Source organism: Benincasa hispida, chromosome 1 (genome assembly GCF_009727055.1).
Source record: "Benincasa hispida cultivar B227 chromosome 1, ASM972705v1, whole genome shotgun sequence".
NCBI classification, from domain to species: domain Eukaryota; kingdom Viridiplantae; phylum Streptophyta; class Magnoliopsida; order Cucurbitales; family Cucurbitaceae; genus Benincasa; species Benincasa hispida.
This window is the reverse complement of record NC_052349.1, coordinates 37,278,121-37,290,585: the sequence shown is the minus strand read 5'-3', so window position 1 is coordinate 37,290,585 and position 12,465 is coordinate 37,278,121. Positions and strand designations below refer to the sequence as shown.

General features: G+C 38.1%; 1 non-coding gene across 1 annotated transcript; it reads left to right on the top strand.

Moving 5' to 3' along the window:
- Positions 1 to 1,455: 1,455 nt before the first annotated feature.
- LOC120070424 lies at positions 1,456 to 1,562 on the top strand. Its single transcript, XR_005479917.1, has one exon. It is a non-coding gene; the product is annotated as a small nucleolar RNA R71 (small nucleolar RNA).
- The last annotated feature ends 10,903 nt before the right edge of the window (positions 1,563 to 12,465 follow it).

Here is a 12,465-nt window from a genome sequence, read left to right as displayed (position 1 = left end):
TTTGCTGCGATCCTATTTTTGCGATTGTGATGGCTGAATAAACTAGTCACATATCTGTCTCTTATACACATCTAGATGTGTATAAGAGACAGGTGTACATCAATTTGAGCGCGACCGGTCGATAGGAATGGTCGTCCCAATATGATGGGCGCATCTTCGTCCGCTTTATGATCCAAAATGATGAAGTCTACCGGTAAAATGAATTTTTCAATTGAGACTGCAGCATCCTTCAACTCTCCCTCGGGGTGCACTCAGGATCTGTCCACGAGTTGGAGAGTCTCTGTTGTGGGCTAGTTTTCCCACATTCAATCGTTTAAAAATTGATAGCGGCATTAAGTTTATACTCACCCCAAGATTGCATAGTGCTTGACCAATATAGACCCCTCCAATTGAGTAAGGTATCGTGAAGCTTTCTGGGTTGTACATTTTTGGTGGGATCATAGTATTTAACCTTTGCGTTACTGCCACTGTAGCGATTTTTCCTTCATCATTTTATTTTTTTTCAATCTTTTTGGGAGTGGTGGTAGCTGCACTTCTTATGTTTCGTGTTCTAGAGGCTTGAAGGTGGACAAAACTTCTGGGTTTATCTTCTCGGGCTCTTCTGAATCATATGGGTTAGTCTTGGTGGGTTCTTTCGCTTCTTCCGCTTTCATTTTTTCACTTAGCAAGGATACTGCTAGGCATTGTTCCTTTCCTGTACCCCAGAGTTGAGAGGGAGCTCAGTTGAGCTCGGCAACACTCCTTGCGGTCTACTTTTGAGCTCGCTCGCAATCTGTCCTATCTGAATTTCAAGATTGCGGATAGACGTTGCTTGGTTTTGAAGCATTGTTTCATTCTTTTCAATATATTGCTTCAGTAAGCTCTCCAAAGATGAAGATTGCGGTGCCTGTGAACTGCTAGCTTGATTTTGCGTTTGACCATTTGTTCATAGGAAAAATCCTGGTGGCCCTTCTTTTTGCACCATTGGTTGAAAATTTTGTTGATGATTTTTTTCACACGAAGTTAGGGTGGTTTCTCCACCTAGGGTTGTACGTATTGGAAAACGGATTATTCTTCACAAAATAGACAGACTGAGGGTTCCTCAGACCTTGAATACTCTTCCATTGGATAGCCTTCACCACAAGTAGAACAACTTGCGCTCGCTTGGTCGATTGCGTTGACTTGCCCCCTTTGCGTTCCTGGGCTGCTGATTGCGATTCCTTGCATCAAATTCATCATAGTAGTCATTTGGTTTTGAAGGGATATGATGGCCCCGTTTTTTATGTCATTGTCCTTAATTCTCAATCTTTGATCGCTTTCTCTCCAGTCTTCATGATTGTTGAAATGCGATCAAGTATATTCTTAGCCTCGTCGTAAGTTTTGTCAAGCAGACCTCCAGCTGCTGCCACATTGGCAGCCGTCTGCTATGCAGGGTTCAATCCGTGGTAGAAAATTTCCATTTGTAAACAATCTGGTAAGCTGTTATGCGGGCAATCTCTTACCAACCTTTTAAACCTCGCCCAAGCATCACTGAGCGATTCGTCAATATACTGTTCGAAATTAGTGATCAACTTCCTCCTTCTGTCGTTTTCTGTCGAGGGGGAAGTACTTCTTCATGAACTTCTCCACTACTTGTTCCCATGATGTAATCTTCTCTTGTTCGAGAGAATAAACCCATTTCCGTGCCTGGTCATATAACGAAAATGGGAATAGTATTAATCGAACCTCTTCAGGGAGATGTTTGAGAACACAAACATATTGCAGATCTCAATAAAACTCCATAGGTGGGCATGCAGATCCTCGCCACGCCTACCGCTAAATTGTCTGGTAGTTTGGATCATTTACAACATCACCGATTTCATCTCGAATCTCGATCTGTCTAAGGCTGGCCTCATAATTCCTGGTGAGAAATCATAAAGGTTAGGCGACACATAGTCCCGGATGGGCCTATTGCGGTCGTTCACTAATAGGATGGGATTCGCCATGGTATTATTTGCATTTGGTGCTCTATCTTCTGGTTGCTCCACCATGTTGGGATCTTTCTCTTGTTGACGTTGCGGCTGTTTCTTCTTTTTCTTCGGAAATTTCTCTCAATCTCTAGGTCGTAAATGAGCTCAGGATTTTGTCCTTCGGTCATACGACGCCCGCTTCTTCCCTTAACTAAGAAGAAGTAGTGCACAGAGACGGAGAGTCTGCATGAAAATAAAAAAGTTACCGTTAGCACAATCTGTATTGCCATAGTCCCAAACAACGGCGCCAAAAACTTGATGCATGGTTAATGCGATGAAATAATGGTGTAAATTGTGAGGATAGTGTGTGTGTTGTGCATGCAAGTTTTCTTAGCAAGATTCAAGTATAAACCCTACTAAGTTGGCTGGTAAGCCCAGGGTCGAACACAGGGACTATGAAAACAGTATGCAACGATGATTTCTAATAACTTTGCGATGACAAATAAAACAATGTGTTGGTTGTTATGTTTGTTTAATGTATAAATTCTATGCGGCGGAATTGAGAAAAGAGTCGATAACAACGGAAGTACAATGAGTATGTGGGGAAACGGGTTGAAAAGGGATTTAGCTAACACTTCCTAAGATTGCATTCATGTTATGCGATCATGCTACATACATACAACAACAAGTCATCTCTCAATGCAAATGCTATAGCTCTAGTTTTGGAACGCATGCGATGTATGCGATGATGTCTATAGGACTTATGTCTAAGCCTCTATTCTTGTCTATGCGATGATGAATAACACACACATAAACAAGGCGACCGCAAACTACCATAACCTATTTCTAAGGTGCATGCGATGCATGTTGGCAAACATAGCTTATCTCTAAGTCTCTATCTATTGCTTATGCAGATCTAATCTTGCTTTCTCAAGTCTAGATTCTAACCTAGCTCTCTCAAGTCTTAGGTTCTTTCTTTAAAATCTCTCTTGAGTAGCTCTAAAGGGGTGATGGACGCAACATAAGACAAGATAATCACATACAATGAAGATCTTAGGTCATGCTAGCTAAGTACTTCTCAACCGATTCGAAAGTTTAGTTACACATGCGTAATGTACAGAGAGTGAATAGATGTAGAAATGCAGGTTCAATTCTATAAATGAAATCAAAATATAGAATGACAATAGGAAATAAAGATAGATTGCCTGGTAGCAATTTCTTGCTTCCCAAGGCTTTTACACCATTTTTCTCTACTCTGCTCAAAGAATAATCTTGCTTTCATAAGAATTGACCCTCTCTCTATTTTTCACGCTCCTTAGCACTCTCTCGAGCTGACCAGGATGATCTTCCGGCGTCTTCTCCCTTCTCTCACCTCCGCCTTCTAAGTATAATAAAACTATGAACAAAGGCTAACTATCTTCTATATGTTGAACTCTCTATATGGCTCAGTTGGAATAGAACCGAACCGAACTGAACTGAACTGAACCCTTTAACGAAGGTGGCCTTCGGTATTTAAAGAGCTTCAGGGTGAAGAGCTTTTTCTCCCAAATGATTGCATAGATGGGATATCATTAATTCTCTGTCTAATGCACCAAATAATTGTCACTGAAAAGTTGAGTGTACTTTCTACAGTGTGTCGTTAATGGCTTGTCAACTAAATTCGGATTCGACCGTTATCAGCTTTCTATCCCATCGTGATTTATTAAGCTTTCACCTTGATGCGTTGGCTCTATACGACCACCTTCTTGAGCAGATCTTCGCGAACGCAAACGATCGCATAGCCTTGCAGTCGCAATCTCTTAATGCGCTTGGATGCTGAATTCCTTGGATTGCAATTCCGCCTTGCGCCAATGCATTTTCTTGCACGAAATACATAAGTTAGCTGCTTTAATGCGATGGACGCATGCGATCGCAATGTTCTAAACTTAATGCTTTTGGACACGATTTTATATATTTTTACTGTCGCAATCCTTCATTGTTTTACATGTTTGCGCTGTAATAGCGTGCATTTCTGCCCATTATCAAAAATCAGTGATCTTCTTCTCCATTTTCCCTTAATCTAAGCTAATTTGGAGTCCCATAACTCAATCCAAGGCACCAAGAGGATAGTAGGAAAGGCCTTGCGGTGGTTCACAAGCTGAATTGAAGAGGAATTGCAGTGGGAATTCAAGTTTTAAGTGTTTCTTCAAAGATATGTCATGAAACCCTCTTATTAGTTTATGAGCATGCTTAATCTAAGCCAAAATTAATAAATTAGAATGCTAGTTGCATTTTTTCTTACTCTAACAATTGGTATCAGACCATCATCTAAGCATTCAATTTGGTTTAATTTTGGCTTGGTGGGTGTTTTTTTACGAGATATATGAAAATAGTGCACTGATATGGTTTTTTAAGTTTTGGCATTAAAATTCTCTTTGATTATTATGTTAAATTTGTAATTAGCTCTTGATGTATGAGCTTATGTGTGTACTCAAGAGTTTGTAATTTATTTGGAGTCATTAGATTTGAAATTAAGATGTAATTGAAGAAGGAAGTGAAGAAGTTCGAGTTGCAGAATTCTGATGTTGAGCTTCTGTCCAGGCTACGTTGCAACGTTGCTCATATTTCTGACTGAGAGCTAGCGAGCAGTGAGATTGAACTGAGCGAGCAGCGAGATTTGAACCAATCCACGAGCGAGAAGCAAGATCTGAACCAAGCAACGAGCGAGAGTGGCGGGTTCGACCAGTTTGCCTCAGGTCCTATCCAGTTTGGCCTCAAATGGTTTTTGTTTGGTCCAATTCAAGCAATTCAAGTCCGGTTCAAGTAGTTCGAGTCTAATTTGTGGTGGTTCGAACGGTGCAGAAGCGTTTTGGAGCCACATCTTGCTGAATTTTGTAATAATTAGGCCTTTGTTTGCTTGAAAATGTCAAAACTAAAACCATATCAGTATGTGTTTAATTATTTATACATTTGATGTATGCTATAATTAAATAAATCTTATATGTGCATAAAATATGTCAAGTAGATTTAAAATCCAACCATAGGAAGCATGTTACATGCATTGAAAGTATGTTAAAAAATGTTATAATGTATAGTATGCATGTTTAGGGTTTCTGTTATTTAATATAAGTGTTATATTAAATATTGAAGGTCTTTGATGTATATTGTGGACGTTTAACATGTCTAAAATTTTGTAAGTTGTTATAAAATTGGGTTAGACATTTAAAATCCATAATAAAGAATAGTTGCATGCTCACGTAGATTAATCACCGGTTTTAATAGTTAAAATAGGTCGACAACTTGTAAAACTTGGGTTGCAAACTCAACCGATATATAATCCTATCTAAGGCTGGGGGTATTTAAATTGACGGTCTACAGAACACCTCCTACTTGGGGATTATAGCCGAATAATTGAGTGTTGTTAACCTGTTTTATGAGCAATATGTGAGTGGTGTGGGGTTTTAAAACTTTTTTATCACCTAGACATCGTAGGTTAAATCCAAATATAAACATTATACTTGGATAAAAACCTAGACTTAGGTTGCTTAATTAGCCAGAACAAGTCTAAGAAAATGTATACCTAGTTTAAAGTTAGAACACTTCAGTGGGAGTTTACTAACATATATGATATGCTATTAGAACACTTCGGTGAAAATAAAAATAACGTATATAATATGTTAGAATGCTTTAGTGGGAGATTAATAAACAAATATGATATGATTAATTTTAGCTCTTACGTCCTTAAGAGTTCACGATCCAAATTCATGTTTCACTTCATGTCACCCTGGAAGTGACCTCCATTCGGAATGTATTTACATGAATCGAGATTTTGGTGAATGAGGGAAATTGTTCACCCTAAAATCAAATGTGATTTTTTTTATTTTCATTTTCACATCGGAAGATGTTCACACCGTGATGTTCATGCAGCACTTCATGTCACCCTGGGAGTGACCTCCATTCAGAAAGTGTTTGCGTGAATCGATATCAAGGTTAAAGAGGGAAGTTGTTCAATGGAAAATCAAATATACGATATATTGATTTCAATTCTCACGTCCCTAGAAAATTTCCATTGTGTGATCCGTGTAATACTTCGTGTCACCCTGGGAGTGGCCTCCATTCGGAAAGTGTTTGTCATGAGGTCAAGATCAAAGTGAATGGGGGACGTAGTTCATAGTAAGTGGGTGAAGGATATGGTCAACGTATCCTGCAGTCTCTTCTGTTTGTTTGGACCATGAGATTCCTATATTGTTCCTGCTTATCATCTTTAAGTCGGTCTCGTTAGTTATTTAACGATGGCTATCCCCTCAGATGGTTTTAACATCGGATTTTAAACAACTTAAACTTCGAAAATGGATAGGATTTCTAAAGTCATTTTCCACTTTGACTTTCCAATTCGGGAGCATCGTTAGGGCTGACTTCTGAGGTCTGAAAACAGAGGGTTACACTTACAGAATTACTAAAGTGTTAGTAATTTCTGACAAAAAACGGTAGCTAAATGATGATAAGAATATGAGTTATTCTTGGGATTGTATTTAGTCAATAATGCCTTATTGTAGTATCATTGCGAAAATAATCTAGGGTACATTATTATTTTTCTAAAACTTGATTGGTTTTAAAAAGCAAATCACTAATAAAATTTGTTTATATTTTTCAAAATGACGAGTCTATTAGTATAATTGTTGGCATCTGATAAACTTATTGGGGATAATTATGCAACGTAGAAGTCAAACCTCAATAATATACTGGCGATAGATGATCTATGGTTCATTTTAACGGAGGAATGTCCCCCCATTCCTAGCTCAAATGCAAACCAAAATGTTTGAGATGCATACGACAAATGGATCAGGGCTAATGACAAAGCTCGTTCCTATATTCTTGCCAGCATATCTAATATCTTGGCGAAGAAACACGAGAGTATAGGTACTGCCCAAGAGATTATGGAAACTCTCCGTGGGATGTTTAGACAACCGTACTTCTCCTTAAGGCATGATGCTATTAAATACGTTTACAACTGCCATATGAAAGAAGGGGCCTTTGTTAGAGAACATGTCCTGAACATGATGGTCCATTTCAACGTAGCAGAAGTAAATGGGGTTGTCATTTACAAGAAGAGTCAAGTTAGTTTTATTCTAGAATCTCTTCCAAAAAGGTTTCTGCAGTTCAGTACGAATGCGCTCATGAATAAAATAGAATATAACTTGACTACTCTTCTAAATGAGCTACAGGCTTACCAGATTATGATGAGAGTAAAAGGTCTGGAACTGAAAGTAAATGTTACTACCACTGAAAAGAGAGGAACGTCCTCCAAAAAGCCTGATATTGCTTATTTTAGTCAAGAAGAACAAGGGGAAAGGAAAGAAGAAACCTGCTAGTAAAAGAGGCAAGGCTAATGTTGCAGATAAAGGAAAATGTTTCCACTGCAATGAAGAAGGGCACTGGAAGAGAAACTGCCCTCAATACGTTGCAGAGAAAAGAGCAGAGAAAGCAAACAGTGAAATTAGTTCTTGAGGATTGCTTGTTGTACTTCAGTTAACAAGTGGGAGATGTTGTAGTTGCTGTTAGAAGATGATCTTTTATTATTGTAATAAAAGTTATTTTGTCTTATTATAAAGAACAAATTGTATAAATTTTTTTGTTGTAAATGAAAAGTTCATTAGCAAAAGTTATGTTTGTTCTACTGCAAAGCAACTTCTGTTAGAACCAACCTAGTTAAAAGCCATTTGTAAATATTTAAGTATTTAAAATGGCTAGAAATCAATAAAGGCAAGTAGTTATTTAACCTAAGTGATAAGTTTACAACACTTGAAAATTTCAGTGTATAAAACTTGTTAGGTAAAATAAAACCGAAATACTTTGATTGGATCAAGGTAATAAGTATAGAAAGTTTGAGATTTTTAGGGCTATTTGATAGGGTATGAAATCCAGTGAAAACTTTCTACACCTAGTTGCCTTAATTATTTTTTTGAACACCAATTCAATTTTAAGGTACTTCTTAAAATCCATATGAGATATGGAGAACTCATAAAAGTTGTTTATGATATGTAAAAGTTGTTTACATAGTTCAGAAATCCAAAAAGATCGATATAAGTGTTAATATCGAACCGTTAAGTGTTGGAATATTGTTCGAGATCACCATGTATTATTTGTTTCCATAAAATCATGCATATTTCAATAAAGAGTTATTGATTAAAACTGACATTGTAGACAAAAGGTTGTTTCAGACAGGTCAGATACGTCTTACTCGAAGAGTTGAGAGTACTGATAACGGGCAGAAATGCAAGTTATTTATACTGCTTTATTTAGATATTGTAGCCAAAAGAGAGGAAAGTTGCTCAACTATATGGAAATTAGCTAAGAAATACAAGAATTATAAATTGTCGTCAATACACCCACTGACACCATTGCGATGGTAGAAAAGAATATTTCAAGTCTATTTTGTAGGAAATCAAGTCACTGTATGCGTTCATGGCTCAAGACAAAAAGATGAAAGCATCTACGTCGCATTGTGCCGATCATTCAGGAATGAATAGACGATCAACGCAATGACGGTGCATGCGACAATCAATTAAGAGCTTTGCGATCAACACTACTTCAACCGCATGTGGTAATAAAAAATAACACTGCATGCGAACGAACGATCGAAGATGCAAATGAGCAATGCAATTGATGAGGATTTTGACACATGTACAACTAATCGTTGTGCATTTTTGACGAATTGATTGCATAACAGAAGGAATTTTTATTCCACCATTTTTGGAATTTCCATAACAATAAAGTGGGGACCACACGACAGAGAGTTACAGCATTCATTTATAAATACCTTCAGAGAATTCACTGAAAGATATACTTGATACGAGGCTATTTTGATATTTGTATATTGAGAGAGAGGCTGATCTGAGTGCTGATCGGAGAAGATCCGAGAAGAAAAGAGGCAAGGTCGAGAGGTGAGTCTCAGGGCGAATCATTCCAAATCCCCACCGTGAAGCTCTGTACCTAGATCAACTCTACCGGTTGAGCAAGCCTGAGAGGGACGCTCAACCTTCCATTCACTCCATACGCCGACAAACGATTTCTCCATCCAGATCTGTGTCAAGATGTTGGCACTCTTCTGTATTTGTTTCTATCTCTATCATCAATTGTATCTCATCTTCTTAGTCTAAATCATTCACACCATGTACCAGACACTTGATTCTATAATTAAATGTCATGATCATTTTCATCTTCATATTTTTGTCTACTTCCGTTCCTCCATTAATCGCTTTCTCCACGATGTTTTCTTAATCCCTTGGTAATTAGAATGAATTAAATAAGTAAATTAGTTCATGCTAAAGAAATAAATATGTTTAGTTAAAGCATGCTAGATGGCATCTTCACCTGTGAGAGTAGAAGTGAAGATGCCATTCTGATCTGTCAAGAGAAGGTTAAAAGAATACGTTAACTAAAGCGAGAAGTACTTCCAGAGATGGAAGCAACCTTGCATTCTTTACATTCATCCCTGCTTCACCACAGAGATGTAGGAACACTGTTGATCATCGAGAGGTGTATGCCAAGGGAAAGCGGAACCGTAGTTGTATCGTTAACGTAATTAATGAACTTGCGATGTTTGTACTAATTGTCTTTTCTCTTTCTGCTTCGTACTTAAAGCCTTGCCACCGCATAACACGATTCTTTGAATAATCTTCACAGTCAGTCTCAAACTCTGTATCATGTATCATGTAACCTCTATCTTGTATCATCATAGCTTAGGTTTACTTTTATCACACTTTATTTTATTGCACAACTCTACTTTACCACATATTTTACTTCAACGCACATTTTACATTACCGCATGTTTTACTTTATCGCATATACAAACCTCGCTTTTGTTAAATTGAAAAGCCCTGGTCACATATATCATGAACGTAACACAATTAACCTAAAACAATCCTTGTGTTCGACCTCAAATCACTCCGAGAAACTTGCGGTGGAATTATACTTGGTTTCAACACAAGGAAACTTGTGACAACGCATATTATACTACAAGCATTTCGTTAATAACGCATACATCTAGAAGTAGTATCGCATATCATTGCATCATCGCATTAAGCACTTACAAGTTGTATCTTGCATTATAATCATCCATGCGTTGTATGACATAAAAAGATAAATAAATTTTATGCGTTACACTAAGTTATTAAACAATGAATGTTTGCATTGATAAAATATATATAATTGCATTCAAAAAGCATTAAGTTCATAATATTGCAGTCGCAAGCATCCATCGCATGAAAACAGTTAACTTATGTATTTTTGTGTAGAATATGCGTTGACGCAAGGCGAAAAATGCGATCACAAGAAATCAACAGTCAAACGCAGTGTTACCGCAAGGCTTTGCAGTGATTTGTACTCATAATTATCTACTCAAGAAGGATTGCCGCATAGAGCCGACGCAACTTGGTGGGCGCATCTGGGTGAAAAGCATAATAAATCACGATGGGATAGAAAGTTGATGATGGTCGATTCTGAATTAAGTTGACAAGTCGCTAACGAACTACTGTAGCAAGTACACGTAACTTTTCAGTGACAAATATTCGGCACATCAGACAGAGAATTAATGCCATCCCATCAGTGCAATCATAAGAGAGAAGCAACCTTTCACCCTAAAGTTCTATAATACTAAAGGCAAGCTTCAGTGAAGGAGTTCGGACAATTAGATAATTTTCCCTTAGATAGAATTAGCCTTGCTCTTAGTTTTTCTTTTACAAAAAGGCAAAGCGAGAGAAGGGAAGAGACACCAGAATATCGCTCTAGTAAGCTCGAAAGAGAACCCAGAGGCATGGAAAAGTAGAGAGAGGGCCGACTCTTGCGAGAGCGAGACTATCTTTTTAACAGAGTAAAGAAGAACAATGTAAAAAGCCTTGGGAAGCAAGAGATTGCTACCAGGCTCTTTATTCTCATTTCACATTCTTATTTTGTATTTCAACTCTATATCTATAAAATGGAACTTGCTTATCTACATCTGTTCACTCTCTTAAAAGCATGCATGAGTAGCTAAATCTATCGAATGGGTTAAGCAAAACTAAGCTAACATGACCTAGGATCTTCATTGCATGCAGTTATCTTGTCGTATGTTGCCCCAACACCCCTTTAGAGCTACTCGAGAGAGAGACTAAAGAACGAACCTAAGACTTGAGAGAGCTAGGTTAGCATCTAGACTCGAGAGAGCAAAATTAAATCTGCATAAGCAAGAGATAGGGACTTAGAGATAAGCTCTATTTGCCAACATGCATCGCATGCACCCTAGATATAGCTTATGATATTATGTGGCCGCCTTGTTTGTGTGTCTGTCATTTATCATCACATAAAAAAGAATAGAGGCTTATGTGTAGGTCCTATAGACTTATCGCATATATCGCATGTGTTCTAGAACTATAAGCCATAGCACTTGCTTTGAGAGATGATTTGCTATTGTATGTGTGTTGCATGATCGCATAACATGAATGCATCCTAGGAAGTGTTAGCTGAACCCCTTCTCAACCCGTTCCCCACAAATTCATCGCATCTTCCATATTATCAACTATTGTCTTAACTCCACTGCATACTTTTTTATTACCGCAAACAATAACCCAAAAAAAACTCTTGATTTATTGGTTACCGCAAAGACTTGTTAAAAATTATGATCGCATACCGTTTTCCTTAGTCCCTGAGTTCGACCTTGGACTTGCCAATAAACTTAGTAGGATTTATACTTGGATTCTACTGAGAAAACTTGTTGCATAACACATTCCCATCACCGTAATTCATTTCATAAAATCACCGCATACAATAACGCATCAAGCTTTTGGCACTGTTGGCGGGGACTTCGGCAATTCAAAGTGCTAAAGGTAATTTTTCTAATTTCTTTGCAGCTCTCAATATCTGGCGAATTACGACCCGAAGATTAAGAGGATGTTCCGACAAAGATTGAGAGATAGCTGCCAACAACAACAACCAGATAAAGATGACATAGCGGAGCAGCCTTGAAATGGAGCACCAAACGAAAACATTGTCATGGAGAATCCAATCCTACTAGCAAACAATCATAATAGGCCCAGATGTGACTATGCATCGCCAAACCTCTACAATTTCTCCCTAAGAATCATGAGGCCTATTCTTGATGGATCCCGATTCGAAATGAAATCGGTGATGTTGTTGATGATCCAGACCGCTGGGCAATTTGGAGGAAGGCGTGGCAAGGACCCGCACGCCCACCTCCGGAGCTTCATAGAAATCTGCAACACTTTTTTTGTTCCCGAATATCTCTATTGAAGAAGTTCGACTAACTTTGTTTCCATTTTCTTTGTGTGATCAGGCACGAAATGGGCATACACTCTCGAACCGGGGGAGATTACTTCTTGGGAACAAGTCGTAGAGAAGTTTATGAAGAAATATTTCCCACCAACTGAGAATGCCAAGAGAAGAAAATTAATAACCAATTTTGAATAGGACATGGATGAATCGCTCAACGATGCTTGGGTGAGTTTTAAGAGGCTGGTAAGGGACTATCCACACAATAGATTACCAAGCTGCTTGCAAATGG